This window comes from Arachis hypogaea, chromosome 17 (assembly GCF_003086295.3).
Source record: "Arachis hypogaea cultivar Tifrunner chromosome 17, arahy.Tifrunner.gnm2.J5K5, whole genome shotgun sequence".
Lineage (NCBI taxonomy): Eukaryota > Viridiplantae > Streptophyta > Magnoliopsida > Fabales > Fabaceae > Arachis > Arachis hypogaea.
This window is the reverse complement of record NC_092052.1, coordinates 126,793,766-126,812,305: the sequence shown is the minus strand read 5'-3', so window position 1 is coordinate 126,812,305 and position 18,540 is coordinate 126,793,766. Positions and strand designations below refer to the sequence as shown.

Sequence of the window (18,540 nt, the reverse complement as noted above, 5' to 3'; positions counted from 1 at the left end):
AACTGAGTACGAGTATAATCAAGAGCTTTGTGAGTTGGAGTGATTCCATCAATCAAAGAGATGTGTTCACACACATAGGCTAGAGCATCATTGTATGAGAGACCTACCCCGTCATCCCACTTACCAGAGGTATAGACACAAGCACCAACATCAATTTATTTTAGAGAATCACTGATCATTTCATTGTTCAAAACAAGGTCACAGCCTTTGACAAAGGAGTGAATACTGCCCTTATGATAGGTCATATTTTCATAGAACTCCTTGACTAAGACTGGGTACACTGGTTTTTTTATTTTAAAAATATGGTTCTAATCCAGAAATTCAAAATTTTCAGCAAAAACAAAATCTTTCTTTTTCAGATTTGGTAAATCAACAAAAAAGGTGGGACATATGGTACGATGAACGATAACACGATCATAGAAATCATTGCTCATGGCTAAGCAAAAATGGAGAGGGTTATAGTTTGAGTGGGAGGTCAGGTCATAAAGTGTGATTTGTGTGCAAAAGGATCAATGGAGGGCTCTTTAACCGATTTGAGAGGGATGCGAGGGTTACCTCTTTGAGAACCAGAAGGAGCAGACCTAGGTTTAGGTCGTGTAGGTTCAGGTGCAGGTTCCTCAGCAGCAGGGCGCTTTCCTTTCGAAGTGCTTGGCTTGGAAGGAGCGCTAGGTGGTGCCGTCGACTTGGAGGAGGAAGGAACCCTTGAAGGATTTTTCGTTCGCACCATTGGGTTTGTACGAGGAGAGAGGTAGGAGGAGATGGAGAAGGTGTGAAGGTCTGATATTTGGAGCGAGTAGAGGATCTAGGTTTTTATGGGAGTTTGAGGATTTTAGCCCTTGGACTCCTTTGAATCACAGTTTTCTTTCTCATTGGAGTGAACTCGGATTTTGAATGAAATAAAGCACTAATGGTAGTGGGGAAGAAATGAAGAGGTAGTGGATGCAGTTAAGAAGAGAGCAGTTTGGTAACTGCACCAAGAAAGGAGGTTTCTTGAAACATGCAACTGTATCACCTATGACTAGACCTTGAAAAGACTTGACATAATGAAAAAGGTGATTTGATTTTATTAACAAATAAAACAAAACAAATTTAAAAGAAACTTTTTTACTAAAAGACAAAACACAAAATATCACATGGATAATGTAACACTCATTGAGCCCAGAGATGGTAGTGTTTAAGGAAACATATTGGACCAACGTAACTTTGAACTGAAGGGTTGGCCCAGAAAATTCAGATCGTGCAACTTAGTCCAGAAAGAGAATATTCAAGAAGATGGTTCTTCATGTGCCTAGAATTATCTCATCCCAACCTGAGAGACAAAAACTTCAACAAACATATCAGCAATGCGCAAATAACGAATCATGACTTAAAATCCCTAGATTCATCCTGAGCTTGCAAAATCTGTCTTCAGCTAGAGGTTTGGTGAAAATATCTGTTAATTAATCTTCTGATTTAACAAATTGAATGCTTATATTCCCTTTTTGAACATGTTCTCTTATTGAGTGAAATCTCACTTCAATATGTTTAGTTCTAGAGTGCAAGACTGGATTTTTGGAAATATTTATGGCACTCATATTGTCACATAACAAGAAAATATTTTCAACATTTAATTTATAATCAACAAGTTGAGTTTTCAACCAAATAAGCTGAGAGCAACAGGAAGAAGCAGCAATATACTCAGCCTCTGCAGTGGACAATGTCACTGTGGACTGCTTCTTACTTGACCAGACGTTTAGAGACTTCCCAAGAAAGCAGCATATGCCTGATGTACTCTTTCTATCCACTATATCTCTAGCAAAGTCTGTATCACAATAAGCAACTGCAGAAAACTCATCAATCTTAGGATATCATAAACCAAAATTGGATTTGCTATGAACATATCTAATAATTCTTTTAACTGCTGAAAGATGTGACTCTTTTGGTTTTGATTGGAATCTTGAACACATTACAACACTTTGCACAATGTCGGGTCTAGAGGAAATTAGGTACATAAGGAATCCAATCATTCCTTTATACCTAGTCTCATCAACATCTTTCTCAATTTCACCCTTTTCTAACTTTGAGTTAGGGTGCATAGGAGTTTCTATGGGTTTGGCATTTTTCATACCAAATTTCTTAACTAGTTCCTTGGCATACTTCTCTTGATGAATAAAAATGACATTTTCAGTTTGCTTAATTTGAAGTCCAAGGAAAAAATTAAGTTCACCCATCATACTCATGTCAAATTCACTTGTCATGAATTTTTTAAATTCAGTACAAAGGGTCTCATTTGCTGATCCAAAAATAATGTCATCAACATAAATTTGGACTAAAATGAAAGAATCATTAGAATTTTTAATAAATAGAGTAGTGTTAGTGGTGCCTCTTTGAAATTTATTTTTCAAAAGAAAAGAGCTAAGTCTTTCATACAAAGCCTAGGAGCTTGTCTCAACCCATAAAGGGCTTTTGAGAGTTTGAAAATATGATTAGGAAATTTTTTATTTTCAAAACCAGGTGGCTGTGCCACATACACTTCTCTATCTATTACACCGTTTAGAAATGCACATTTCACTTTCATTTGATACAATTTGAAAACACAATGAGCAGCATAGGCTAGAAATAGTCTTATGGCTTCCATTCGGGCAACAGGGACTAAGGATTCATCAAAGTCTATCCCTTCCTCTTGATCATAACCTTGCGCCACTAGTCTTGCTTTATTTCTAGCAATACTACCATCTTCTCCTAATTTGTTCCTAAATATCCACTTGGTGTCAGTCACTTTCTTTTCAATTGGCTTTGGAACAAGTGTCCAAACTTGGTTCTTTTCAAATTCACCAAGCTCTTCCACCATTACCTTTACCCACGAAAGGTCATTGAGAGCTTCATGTATGTTTTGAGGCTCAATTTGAGAGAGAAAAGCAAAATTTATTTCTTCATTTGCTTTTCTTGTGGAGGAACGTGTATGTCTTGACACCTTGCATCCCCAATGACAAATTTTTGTGGATAATTCTTTAAGAATCTCCATTCACGGGGTCTTGTAAACTTAGGAGCAGTTTTGGTCACTGTAGGATCCAAAGAAGTTGTATTGTCAGAAATTTTGTCAGATTCATGAGACAAAATAGAATTGTCTCCTGCAGCAGCTTTATCAGATTTAGATGGCCCAAAAATTTCTTTCTCTTGATTTTTGGATTCTCCTTCTTTGCCCTGAACTTGATTTCCTGCATCACAATCTTTTAAGATACTTTGAACTAAGTTAGTGTCACAAAAGGTAACATGTATGGACTCCTCTATAATTCTTGCATCTTGATTATAAACTCTATAGGCTTTGCTAGTTGTGGAATATCCTACAAATAAATATTCATATGCCTTTGGATCAAATTTCCCTAGATTTTCTTTGTTATTTAGGACAAAACATTTGCATCCAAAGATATGTAAGAAAATCAAGTTTGGTGGGTGACCCTTCTAAAGTTCATAAGGAGTTTTCTTCAAGAATTTTCTTATAATTATTCTATTCAAAATGTGGCACGCCGTGTTAACAGCTTCATCCCAAAAGAATTTTGGAACATTGATTTCACAAAGCATAGCTCTTGTCATTTCTTGAATGCTTCTGTTTCTTCTTTCAACAACACCGTTTTGTTGCAGTGTTCTTGGACAAGAGAAATTGTGTGATATTCCAAATTCCTCGCAAAAGGATTCAAATAAATTGTTTTCAAATTCAGTTCCATGATCACTTCTTATTGAGGCAATCTTTAAATCCTTTTCATTTTGAATTTTCTTGCTAAAAATCTCAAAAGCTGAAAAGGCTTCATTTTTGTGTGCAAGAAATAAAACCCAACCAAACCTAGTGTAGTCATCCACAATTATCAAACCATAATGCTTACCACCTAAACTTTGAGTTCTTATTGAACCAAATAAATCAATATGTAACAATTCAAGTGGTCTTTTAGTAGAGATGTCTTCCTTTGATTTAAATGAACTCTTTGTTTGTTTTCTGATTTGACAAGCATCACAAATGATATCTTTGTCAAATTTTATCAAAGGAAGACCTCTTACTAATCCTTTCTTGACAAGCTTGTTAATTTGAAACATGCTAGCGTGGCCTAATCTTTTGTGCCATAGCCACTTTTCAGATTCTTTGGAATGAAAACAAGCTACATTTTGATCCTTTAGTTCATCAAGAGTAAGTCCATACACATTATCACAACGCTTAGCAATAAACAATACATCATTAGTCTTTTCACTCACAAGTCACAACACATCATTCTAATCTTTTGAATATCACCAAATAACCCAAATCACACAATTGACTTATACTCAAAAGATTATGCCTCAAACCATTAACCAAAAAGACATCATCAATGAAAGTAGAATTATTGTTACCTACTTTTCCAACAGCAACGATTTTACCTTTTCTATAATCTCCAAAGGTCACAAAACCTCCATCATACTTGTTGAGTTTGATGAAGAAAGTTGACCTTCCAGTCATATGCCTAGAGCATCCACTATCCAAGTACCACATGTCTTTCTTCTTCTTGGATGCTAGTCAAATCTGCATATAATCTCAAGTAACCTTAGGTATCTAAATTAATTTGGATCCTTTGAAGTTAATCCACCTTGATTGCCCAAGTGCACTAAAATCACAAACAACATTGTAAGTTTGGTTTTCTATTTGTCTTTTTTCAATGAAGCAATGCACGTAAGAATGACCAATTTTCTTGCAATTTAGGCAATGATTTTTTTATGCATGTTGCTAAAATTGATTTATGTTTTGACACTGGAAATGATTATTAGACTGAGGTTTTCTAATTTTTGAAAACTGGACAATTCTCTTGACAAACTTATTTTTGTTATTATTGTTTCTTTTTGCAAGAACATTCAAACCAGAATTTTTTAAACCATATGGGCTTCTTGAATAAGAGGTTCTTTTGCGAAACTGTGAATTTTTTAAAGCAACCTCATTATTTAAAATGTAGCACAGACCTGAATTATTTGATCTAGGTTCGGTTCTTGAGGATGATGCAGTTTCCTTAAACAAGATTTTTCAAATTCCTCTTCATAGGTGGGAATGTAACACACTACTACACAAACCTTTACGCTTAAGCTGTAAAATAAAGGTAGTGTGGTATTACGACCTCTAAAATAAACTATATACATATGATAGCAAAGAAATATAATAAACTAGGAGTCTTGAAAAACAGGTGAAACAAAAATTGCGAAAATAAAAAGCGCAATGCTCAGAAAACGAGATAACTTGTGTGCGACGAAACCTAGAGATCATAGGTGTAACTAAGAAGAAAGCAGGAATGGAGGGTCAAAAGTACAAAATAACAAACTCCTAACTCAGCCTGCGAAGCTAAGGCTGGCCGGAGAATGTTTACATATATACACATATCCCGAAAACCCAAAGTACATAATTGAAAACTTAACTCTCCTCAACCCTCTAGGAGGGACAAAATAAACAAGTTTCTTGGAGAGAAAGCTAAGTACATATATATATATATATATATATATAGCTGTACAACAAAATAAACCCAGAGACTACTCCGCTTCAGAAGTCCAGACGCCTAGCGAGGAGCTTCTCGACCTGCATCTGAAAACAACAATACAGTATGGGGTGAGAACCGGAGGTTCTCAGCATGGTAAAGGTGCCACACATATAATATATAAGGTCCTAGGAATGCCAGAGGCAATCTTAGAATGCCGACACTCAGATTAAAAAGCCTTAAAGTATTAAACAGAAACCATAAAAGGGGTGGCTTCCTAGAGATATCCAAACCTAACATAACTTAACCTTAGTCCTATTTCCTTTCTGCCTTTCCTCCGAACCTCCATCTCCAATGGTATACCACGCACAGTTAAACAGATAAAATCAAATACAAGAAGGGTACAAGTACTGCAGATAACAATTATACAATTAGCATGGAAAATACATTTAGGCACACTCATTTATTGCGCAAAAAAGTAATTCATGTAATATGCATATAGTGCATGCCTGTCCTTATGGCTGATGAGTCTCATCAGTCGGTTATTAAGCCAACCCGACAAGTCCGGTTTGCTAAACCTTTCGACTGTCTCCCGACGCGCATCCCCAAGAGTCTATGCATTACTTTTTCTCATATTATAAATTGCTCAATGGGGGTCAACCTTCTCGGAAATTTATAGTGCCTGGTCACATCTTATGTCGCAGGGTCAATAGAGTATCGAGTCTCAACCTAGAACATGTGGTGGCAAGCCACGGTACTTCACCCAAAGAAACCCGTATCTCAGATAATTTAAAAGTGTAAGCCTCATACATTTCATAGTAATTACAGAAATCAATTATTCAAGCCTTAGCATCTTCAATCATTCATGCATTCATCTTCTTTTTACATGATTTCATCATTTTGACCATTACTTCACCCTCAAATTACCTTAATTTACTAACTCCACCTCATTACTAAGCTTCCTAACCAAGTTTAGAACTAACAACAGGAAAATAGAGGTTTAGAAGTTTGAAATTCAGTTTAAAAACTCAAAATCTAGTTTTTGCAGAAAATAGGGCCACGAGTGCGCGTGGGTATGCGTTTAGCCCAAGATGCGTATGCATACCCTAACTACACGTACACATAGGCGCCTGACAGTAGCGCATGGTCGCGCATGAAGATCTTGCATACGTGTAATCCTCAAGTCACGCGTCGACCACGCGCACGCGTGGGCGTGCAAACTTAGCCCATTACGCGTACGCATAGGCTTGCTCGCGCTCGCATACACGCGAGGCAGTAGCTACCCTATGTGTATGAAGGTTTCGCGTACAATTACCCCTGCCACGCGTACGCGTTGGCCACGTGTACGCGTGGGCGTGAATTTTATCAAAATTTTGGTTAAGTCTGAAATCTGCAACTTTGCTAATTTAAACACCAAACTTCCGACGTACATAAATTTTTTGTTTTAGATCATTTTTTCTCCATTCTTCAAATGGCGTAAACTTCATGGATCCAATTTTCATACAAAACTAATTTGAAACCATTTGGGAGTCCGGAAGCCAAGTTATGAGTTGCCAAAATTTGGCCAAAAATCAACTTTCACAAAAGCTTCAAAACCTCATTTTCCTTAAAAATTCAGTTCAAACCTATGTTTCATGCACCAAAATCAACATAACATTACCTTACTATTACCACAATAATCCTCCCATGACTATCATAACTCAACTCCACAATATCATATATCAACCTTGCAAATATATCAACAAATTTGTTATCCGCCTATCCAAGACATTCATATATTCCTTTCAACAAGTCCATAATCATAAATTCATCAATTCACATCCTATTATTATCATCCACAACAATTACTCAACCCAATACATAACTCATAGTATAATTCAACAAGAAGGATACTAAGCATTAAACATTCCTTTACATTTCAACTTATCCTAGGGTCGTCTAGCCTAAGTTTTCACAAAGCATTATATATTAAATGCGCGAAACCTAAACCATACCTTAGCCACTTTTCACGTATCGATCAATGCAAAACACCAAAGACACACATAGCCCCACTAGTCCAAATTCAACAAAACCTTGGCACCAATCCTCCACCAAGCCTCCAAATATCCACAATTCAAGTCCAATACTTATATATATACCTAGTTCACACATATCATACATATATACTTCAAAATTCAGAATTCACATACTAAAATCAAGAATTGGCTAAGGTTAGTGATCCGTACCGCACCCACAGACAAAACAACTCAAGCCCGATAAGCTCTGCAAGCTAAATCGAACTTAGAATACCAAATTTGACAAAATCTCAATATAAAGGCTCAAATTTCGAAAATCAAAAGGGGGTAAAGAATCTGAGGTGAGATTGTAGCTTACCTGTGAAATTGATGCGATAGAATTGTAGAGCTCGGTACGCTAGACGCGTAGCCACAAACGGTGCAGCGGCTGGAGCTCGGATGAAGAAGTTATAGCAAAGGGAGTGTTTGAATGAGGGTTTGGAAGGCTTCAAGTGTTCTTCCTCTTTATTGAGTGTTTCCCAGCGTGAATGAGGAAGAGAAGGGAAAGAGGAAGTTGTGTTCTCACTTAACGGATGGGTTTGGTTGGGCCTTGGACCCACTTTGGGCCCGGTTCAACCGGTTCGGTCCGTTCGGCCCAATCTTGGGCCAAATTCTTCGAAATTAGTGTCAAAATTCTCGTTTTAAAGAGCTCTATCCTATTTTAATATAAGATTTTCATTTCTAATCTTCCTTATTAAAATTTAATTTATTGACTAATTATTTACTAATTTAGCGGGGTTTACAGGGGACACGTCCCAGACCAGATTTGTTTATGATGGATTTTGTTTTTGAAGAAGAGGCCATAAATTGTGTCAAAGAATTATCAAAAATTGCATCATCTTTTGTCACATATTCTAAACCATATTTTTCAAATAATGGCCTTTGATTTGCAAGTAATTTATCCAAGTTGCTAGAACTGTGAGCAAATTTTGCTAAATCACTATTTAATCTTTTAATCATTTCATTTAATCTTTCATTTTCAGTAATAAGCTCTTGAGAAGGATCCATAATGTGATTTCATTTTAGTTTTTCAAGTTTAGATTTCAGAAATCTATTTTCTTCAATAATATCCAAAGCACATTCGGTTTCCTTCACCTTTTCTTTCAAAAAATCATTTTCAGCTTTCAACATTTCTTTTTCAAATTTGCATTTATTATATTTGTTCAGCAATTTTTTAGAGTTTAGGATGAGATCATCTATGATAACATGTAAATCATCTATGGACAGATCATAGTAATTTACCTCATCAAGTTAATCTTCACCAACCATAAAGCATATTTGAGCTTCGCATTCGGAGTCTTCTTCCTCATCCGAGTCGTTTTCAAGATCTTCCCAAGATTCCATGAGCACTCTTTTCTTTTCTTTCTTTTCTTTTTCTTCCTTCTTGATTTTCGGACAGTTGTATTTGAGATGTCCAGCCTCCTTGTAGTTGTGGCAAATTACTTTGCTCATGTTCTTCTTGTACTCCTTCAAGCTTGAGCCCTTGTACTTGCCTTTGTTACTCATTAGCCTTCTAAGCTTTCTAGCAAAAAACACAAGTTCATCATCTGAAAAACTATCACTAGACTCACTCTCTTTTGATTCGACTTTTGACTTAAGGGCTATTCCCCTTTTTTTTAGTCTTGGTTTGTGTGTGTGATTTCATAGGCAAGAAGTTTTCCTCTCAGCTCATCATATGTTATGGGAGTTAGGTTGTTACTCTCGGTTAGGACAGTGGCCTTTATTTTTCATTCTTTTGTGAGGCTTCTAAAGACTTTTCTCACTAGTGTTTGTTCTGTGTGTGTTAAACCCCTAGCATCAAGGCTATTTATTATGATTGAGAATCTCTCAAACATTTCATCAATACTTTCTCCATCCTTCATATTGAACATTTAATACTCTTTTTGCAGCATATCAATCCTTGTTTCTTTAACTTGTTTGGTGTCTTCGTGTGTAACTTGGAGTTTCTCCTAGATTTCTTTGGCCGTCTTGCATCTTGACACCTTTTGATACTCCTCAAAGCTGATAGCATAGTGTAAAAGGTTAATGGCTTTAGCGTTCAGCTCCACTTTCTTTTTGTCATCATCATTCCATTTAGTTTCCTCTTTTGGAGTCACCACTCCATCAGCACTTGTCTTTGTTGGAATCTTAGGGTTGCTCACGACAATCTTCCATATGTTGTAGTCAATAAATTGGATGAAGATTCACATCCTTTCTTTCCAGTAGGCATAGTTCTTTCCGTTGAAGAAGGGAGGCCTATTGTTTGACTAACCTTCTGTTAAAGTGTAGGCAATTGTGGTTGTGCCCAAGTTGTTTGCCATTGGACCTTTCCTTTGAGCGGTGAAGTTTGATTCTTGAGACCTTGGCTCCTGATACCAATTGAAGGTTATAGAAGGCTTAGAGAAGGGGCAGGTTGAATCTATGACCTTCTTTTGCTTTAATGGATTAAACCTTTAATATCAAACTTTCAAATAAAATCTGTTTGAACTGTGCAGCGAAAATTTTATGAGACAATTCCATTTTGTCTCATAAATATAAGAAAACGGAACTTAGAGAAAGAGAAGAAAGATACACAGGCATGTATCCTGGTTCAGTTGCCTTCTGTAATACAACCTACATCCAGTCTCCACCACAACAGTGGTGAAATTTTCACTATAGTTAAAGTATTACATACACCAATTTCTTAGGATTCACTCAATCCTTTCTTTCTCAAGTTCTTATCTAACTTGACTTGGTTATGCTAATACTTAATTCTTCACTCTAAGTGATAACCCAACTTAAAAAGGGGCACTTCACAGGTGCAAGATACAAGACAAATGAAACAACCTAAAAAAATCTGAAATCACTCTAGGCTTTTCTCTCAAGTGTATCACTCAGCCTTTTGTCACGCATAGACTTTTTCTTGAATTTTCTTTTTTAGCCTTTTACCTCTCTAAGAAATTACAGAAAGATATACATTAAAAATGAAATACAAACTATAAAACATGAAGGAGATTGATGCATTAACAACCTCTGTTGCTATAAGTTGAACCGGATTCAACTAACTCTGATTAAGTTCTTCATCTTGGCAGAATGCTTCTTTAACTTAGAAAACATTGTCCAAAGTTGATGAACTCTTCACAGAGAAGCTCTTCAAAACAAACTCAAGTTCTGGTTCTCTCTCCTTGTCTTCAAAACAAACTTTTCGAGCTGTGTGCTTTCCAGACTTGTCATTTCACTTTCTTCAATTAACCCCCAAATTAGGGATTTCAAAGCTGGTCTTTTTGCTTGACCGAAGACCTCAGATCAGCAAAGAGAAATGTTTCAATGGTAAACCCAAATCTGAACCCTTGAGCAAGTGCTTTGTTTCCAAGAAACAATTTTAGCCTTTGATTCACAGCAGTGATTATTAGAGAATACTTTCTCTAATGATCCCAAATTGGAGTTGCAGAAATTTAGAGAAGGAGTAAAGAAAGTAAATTGCATGCAAATGGAAATAAATCACCTTTATCCTCTGACTTAGGTTAGCTTGCTTTGATTTGGGTGATTAAACACTACCTTTTGAGTTTTACCTTTCTCTTTCTTTCTTTTCTGGTGAAATGAACAAGAAGAATGAAGCTCTCTCTCTCTCTTTTTCTCTGAGTTTGACCGAAGCACGTAAAGTGAACGATGGCTTCAACTTGGATGAGGAACTTGGGCCTGGATTGGCTTCTTTCTATTCAACCCAAATGACTTCTTCGTCACATTTTTTTTGGGCTTTGCTTGTAAATTTTGTACACTATAGCAGCTTCTGTTTCTTTGTTTCATTTATTTGGACTGCTGCTATTTTATTTCTTGGCCTGTAATGCTAATCAAACACAATCAAAACTAATTGGGTATTTAACTCAATAAAATAATGTTTGTTATGATCAATTTAAAATTAGTTATATACTTAACTCAACAAATATAATTATAAAAAATTAATAAAAATAATAAAAAAAATTAAAAAAAAAATTTTATTAGTATCTCTATATTATTTTTATCAGAAAAGATACAAATTAAAATACACTAATCTAATATTTTTAAACATAATATCTTTATCTTTGTCTCATCTCTAAAACATAATTTATGTCTTTATGTTACTATTTCATTATCTCGTGCCTATAAACCCAAAAGATTTTAACGACCACAGTATAAGAGATAAGGATTCATATAAAAAGTATGTCTTAGACGAAATTTATATACGTATTGTTTTAACTCACTGAAATAAGGTCTAGATTTTGTTCCAGATTTTGTTCCAAGGGCTGGCATGTCTCCCAAGATGAACGATCTTGAACCAATTCTTACTTTAGATTTGATTTGGGAGTTGGACCTTAACAAAACAATAAATTAATTATAATTATAATTAAAAGATGTCTATGTAAGCTAATTGTTATGGCTTCATGGAAACATTATTGGCATCAGTATTAGATTAACAATTATGAGACCAAAATTGTTTCTGAGACCAACAAAATTTAAATTTTTGAAAGGAAAAATATAGATAGATAATGAAAATATTAAACAATGTGAATAATGGATATATTGAATGTTTAATTTACTAGGTATTCGAATGTTTAATTTACTAGATGTGCAGATAATTATTTTAATATTAAGATTTATGTGAGTAATTTAGAGTGTAGTATATTTTACTTAAATTGGATTAATTTTAAGATCCGTTGTTTATGTTATTCAAAAAAATTATTAATTACCTAGCATAATCTTTTTAAAAAACATGATATTTAATTAGCTTTTTTTTTTCAAAAAATAAAGTCTCTATTAATTAACTTATTCTAACAATTTGCAAGCATTCAAAAAGCATTCCCTTTATATTTGTCTGGGCATTCCTCTTATGGACAAGTGGATGATTGGTCTTCATATCCAACCTCTTTAATTTTGATCAATTAATTAATTGCAAGTAAGCAAAAATTACTTCCAAGTTGCGTGTCTTAGTTGCTGATTTGTAGGTCCGTTCTTCCATATGCTTACCAAATCTGCTGCCTTATCTATCACAAAAAAGTGAAGCTGAGTCAAATCATTTAACGTAACTTGCATGCATAGTCAACACCACAATTCCTTAGCTTTCATTAGAATTTAGAAACATGTTGGTAAAACTAATACATAACGTGAAAACTTAGTTACAGTCGATTTCACGTGAAGTTGATACTTGAGAGCCGTTAGATAATTTGACTGATTTGACTAAATTTTTATTTAACGACTCTGAGATATCAACTTCACATAAAACCGACTTCACCTAAGTTTTCACCAATACATAATGCATAATTATAAGAACTGAATTCAATCGATCAGTTCGATTTAGTTAATCAAAAATTAATTATGAGATCGATTTAATTTAAGATAAAAATCATTTAATTATAGATTAGTAAAAAAACTGAAAAATAAGTTAAAAAATTCATTAACCAATTGAATCAATGTAAATTTTTAATGGTTAATCAATTTAAAATAATAAATTATGTAAAAAATTATTTTTTAAAAAAAATTATATACTTTATACATAAACATATTATTGTATTATATCGAGTTCAATTTCGATTGAACTTCGGTTAAATTTTTGAACCTTTAAACTTTTAAAACTGTCAATTTAATGACAAATTCAATTTTCAAAACCTTTAACACATGACATCTTATTCGTTTTGATAACTAGAGTAGCCTTTATGAGTTTAAATATAATCGATATAAAAAATATGTCTCATACAAAATATTTTATGATTAGTTTGAATTGAGAATACTAATATATAGTTTCCATCGAAATTTAAGAAAAGAAAATATTATACGATGAACACTTTTAGTGTATAAAAAAGAGAGGAAATTACTGTTGATTTAAATATAAGATTAAAAAAAAGTATTATTAGATCACTTAATATTTTTTTTCTAAAGAAATATATTTATAAAACGTGTTTGAATTAGATATCCGCATCAACTCCAAAGAAAAACTTTGCCATAAATTAAGATACGTTTCCTTCTTTCCAATTTCTGTTAAGGGAAAAAGAAAATGGAGCAAATATGCAAGCAAGAAAATACGTAACCTCATGTTATCAAAAAGTATATGGTCTAGTTTTAAATAAAATCTAACTCTTAAGTTTTCGCACATGTAGCATTCCAATTTTCGATTGGATTATCTCTTGTTTATTTAAATTATGATGCCATCATTGGCCAAATTAAAAGCATTTTTTTTAATAAACATTTTTATAGAATTCACTACTAAAAAAAATTATTTTTAGTAGTCATTTTTCTTGCTTTTAATAGCAATAAAATAGCCGCTAACATTAGTCATTTTATGCTTTGTCGCTAAAAGATTTTAGCAAATATAATTATTGGTAAAAATCTTTTTAATGACCGCAAAAAATATATAATTAAAATTATAACATATAATAATAATGACAAATATATAATTATCGCAAAAATATATCTTAAATAAGACATATAATGATAATTATGTTACTGTCACTAGCTAAAAGTGATTTTTATTGTACTGATTATTGTAAATTAATAACATTATTCAGTCTTTTTCTTCCTATCAAATTTTGATATATGGTATTGATGTAAATGTTTTCAGCCCATTATAATTTGTTGTGCTAGTAATAAAGAATTTCTTGTAAAATCACATTAAAATTCTAATAATTAATAAAGTAGGATATGGTTTACCTAATAAGTATCTTTTAAAGTCACTTGTTAAAAAAAATCAAAATTATCACAAGTAGTATTGATATTAAAAGTATTAACTTTTGAATGTATTAAATATATTAAAAACCATTCAAAGATATTTTTTTTTTCAAATATTTATCAAATGGCTTTAATTTAGAGCCTTTACAAAAAATATCCCTAAAAATGAGAGTGTAATAAGTTCATCATATTTATTATATATAAAAAAGAATTTAATTTTAGTACAATATTAGTATAAAATAATTTTACATATACATTCAATAACATGATATTTCATCAATAAAAATAACTATCTTTTATATTAATTGCATAAATAATTATCTAAAAAAATAAATATGATTATAAATTTGTATAAAATATTTCACACTTTCAATACATCAAAATTAAACTCACGTTAAAAAAATTGCTTCAACTTTACGCTTTTGTCAGTTTCTTGAATAAATCACCGACCTAAGTTGTGATTAATAAAAAAAATGTATAATATATCAATAATGGCAATGCTTTATCATTAAAAGTAGAATTGGCTAGCTATAAACTTAATTGGACACGAATGAATAGCACATTAAGATGGATGCATGCATATCAATTTTGCGAATTCGTACACTATCATATGACAAATAAAATGCAATTATTGCTCAAAACAAAAGCATGCATGGCGCATATAGAAAGAAACAGAACGCTACCTACTTTCTTTCTAAAGAAATCCCTCCTTTTTGACCACCATACTTTTCTAGAGATAATAACGCCCCTTCAAATTTTAAATCATCAACATTATTTTAAGGGGCAAGTTATACCCTTTAAAAAGGGGAAAAACCTCCAACATAAACACACCTAGTCACGAACCTAACATGTCTTTTTGCATGGCATTACATACGATGGTTTAGTTTTGTTCTGCCTCAAACGTTTTATTGAAAAAGATGATTGAGGGGTAGTGTGTTTTACGTTGTTTGTCATGAAGTATATGTTTTAGTATTAGCGGTGTGATTTGGCTCGATTTTGATAAAAAAAAATAGGGTTACTACAATATTTTTGCCTTAGATAACCCTTATCCGAAGCAACAGTTAACAAATGTTGTCTTAGATAGAAAAGACAACATTTTTAACGAGTTGCCTTTAAGTATGACAAAGATAACAAAATTTTTGGCCACCCACTAAAATAGTTGTCTTTGATATCTAAAATAACACTTAGAAAATGTTGCATTATACAAAATTTAAGACAACATTTTTAAATAAAAATATAATATTTTATAAAGGTTGTAAAAAAATTGAATAAATAACATTTATAAAAAATTGCCTAACATTTTTTATAACTAAAAATTTTAGAAGAAACTTTTTATTATATTCCCACCGATTATTTTTCCTATCAAATAACTTGAAAAAAAAACATTTGTTTCTCAGTTCATTTGAAATTGAAAGAGTCCTAAGCCTTAAAATTACCAAGCCACGGAAGCCAATAATACACCCACGCGCAAACCCTTTCTCTTCGTTCTCCATTACCAGCTCCAATAATCGACGACGCTAACGGCGACAGCAGCTCGACACACAGTGCTCTCTTCAACGGTGACAGCGCGGTGCTCTCCTCCACGGCGACGGCGCGGTGCTCTTCTCCATGCAGGCTTCTCGATGGCGACAGCGCGGTGCACTCCTCGTTCTGCGCCAAACCTCCACCGGTGAGAAACCCTTCTCCCTACTCTTCTTCTCTTTCTCCCTCTTCTTTTTTCTTGCATCTTCCTATTTGCGAATCGGAGATGTAAAAACCGTAGCCACCTCTGTTCCGCTAGCGAGCTTTGATGCATCACGGCGACCACCTCAACTGGTCTATTGCTTTGGCAACACGATGACCACCCCTCAGCTGCAACCTCATCACCCCTGCCTTCTTGTTTTGTTCTTCAATTTTCAGGTTTTTGTAAAAACTCATTTTACTGTTCTCTGATTTAATTCATTATATTTTAATTAGATTTTAATTTTTACTTAATAATTTTATTTAGTCAAACTTATTTTGGCTGATTAGGTTACTTTAGATTAAAATTAGGATTTTCTTATCAGCATTTGTCTTAGTTCATAGCTAATTAAGCATGCTATTATGATTCTTGAATCTGGAATTTCAATTTGTTTGGACTGGCTTGATTGATATTTTGTTGAATTTCAAGTTTTAATTTTCACTGCTTTTCAGTAGAATTCAACTTAAAGGAAAAAGAACAAGAAAAAAGGAACAAAAAGAGCAGTTTGAGACACTATTAAAATTTTAATTTAGGGTGTCTGTGTTTTTCTTTAGTTTTTTTTTCAGTGCTATTTGATATCATATATATCATTATTGTTGTCTTGTAGGGAGATGCTGATGTAATATGTAGTGGAGCTTGGAAATTCTGGCCGCTGGAGCTTATGGCTTGCGTCAATTTTGACCGTGAGTGATTTTATGGGGTGCTAAGCCTTCTAAGGTATTCTAATATTTTTGAGGTATGTGCAAATTATACATAGGACTTGTGTAACTGTGTTTTGAATTATAAGATAATTTTTTAGAGGTGTTTCTTAGTCATGGCATGGTGATTAATTGGCATGTTCATTGGTTTCAACTAGCCATAGGTTTGTTGCTAGTTATTTACTATTAAATTGTTTGGATTTAAAAAATCCATTTTATAATTTGAATACTAAATGGATGATTAAGTCTCATTTTTTTTATTTTTTAATTTAAAAAAGTATTGCAAAGTCTCATGCTATTTATCCTTACAAATACCTTCTTTGTATATTAGCTTAACATTGGCTTAGAATGAAGATGTGGTAGAACATTTCTTCTTCAGAAATGGAACAAATCGATAAAGGTATCATTTCAGAATGCTGTTGATCAAGTTTGGTACCTTTTCCCAGATCTGAATCTCGATTCTGTTGAGTTGGATCATCGCAAAGTTGTAAAGGAAGGTCAGTTGGTGGAACCTCACTCGGCATAACCATGAATGAATGAATGTTAGAACTTTTCTTTTTTGTTTATTATGCTAATGCTAATTTTGTGCACTTGTTATTGCTATGTATCTATGTTAGTGCTGTATTTTAAGAACTAAGAAAGACAATGTTAGTGCTTCTCATAACGTAAATAGCTTTCGCAATTCCCATCTTCATGTACATACGTAATATATTGAACTATCCATGCTACTCTTAACATTATTGGAATTCTGTGGATCCTGTTCTTGTTGCTCATAAGATGTTCTTTATATTGCTATCCATTTGTTTATGTTTCAATTTGTTGACGACAATGGTGTTTTTTAAAAAGGGTCATCTGAATGGGATTATGTATTGGGTTTTCTTGTCCGAGTCAGTTTTTATTCATATTTTTGTCATAAATTAAAAGCTTGTTAAGTTTTGAAAATAAAATTACTAAATTGATGATAAATAAAATTTTAAATAAATACATGTTCAAATTTTATGATGCTGGAAAATGTAAAGAATTTTCTTATCTTGAATTTGCTGTTTTATGATGCTTTTGCACATTTACTTTGATTCGGGGTTTTGTAGAGGGTATTTTATGATACGAAGATGTTTAGGACTTTAGGTTAATACGTTACTTGTTGTTTGGTCACTGGTGAGTATGGTTGGACTGCAAACATGGAGAGGATTATGAAAGCTTGGGCCTTGAGAGACAACGGCATGACTGACTACATGTCTAACAAAAAGAATATAGAGATCAACCCTAACAATAGCATTATGGAAGAATTGACGAAGAGAACGGAAGCTGATAAAATTGGGCATTTACTTTTTTTTTTGTCAAAGTTCATAAGAAATTCTGTTTTTTTGTTGTTGTTTAGTTATGTGTATTTTTATTTGAATTGGCAACTGTATATGTTTTTAGAATTTATTTAGTTGAATTTGAAACAACTTTTTAATTTAATATATATGCAATATATTAGCTTATCTTTATTTTTCTATCTATTAAATTTAGTTTAAATAGTTAAATTTTATTAAAGTGTGCTATATATCCCTTGAAAAAGACAATTTTAAATAAATTTAGATAAGTGTTGCTATAGATATCTAAAAAGGTAACACAAAAAAATAACCAGAAAAATTTATACAAGTGTTGCTTTAGGTATATGAAAAAGTAACTTAGAAAAATTTATACAAGTGTTGCTTTATATATTAAAAAATACAACTCATAAAAAGTGTTGCAATAAAGTAATTTTTTATGTGTTGTGTTTGGGTCTGTTGGGCAAAATGCACCATTCCCCCTTGAGAAAATACCTTTCACAGAGAAATAAAATAGACACAATCACAACACAAGAATTTAACATGGAAACTCCAATTACTGGAGAAAAAACCACGGCCGTTGTCAAATGACAACCAGAGAATATCACTATGTGAAAATTGTTACAACACATAGAC

At 33.1% G+C, this 18,540-nt stretch overlaps 1 long non-coding RNA gene across 2 annotated transcripts; it reads left to right on the top strand.

Moving 5' to 3' along the window:
- The first annotated feature begins 15,002 nt into the window (after nt 1-15,002).
- LOC140180866 (uncharacterized) lies at nt 15,003-17,475 on the top strand. 2 transcript variants are annotated; one of them, XR_011874924.1, is made up of 4 exons: nt 15,003-15,842; nt 15,954-16,072; nt 16,501-16,629; nt 16,923-17,475. It is a non-coding gene; the product is annotated as an uncharacterized lncRNA (long non-coding RNA). The 2 variants fall into 2 exon arrangements; XR_011874923.1 differs by having other exon boundaries at nt 15,016-16,072.
- Nucleotides 17,476-18,540: the final 1,065 nt, after the last annotated feature.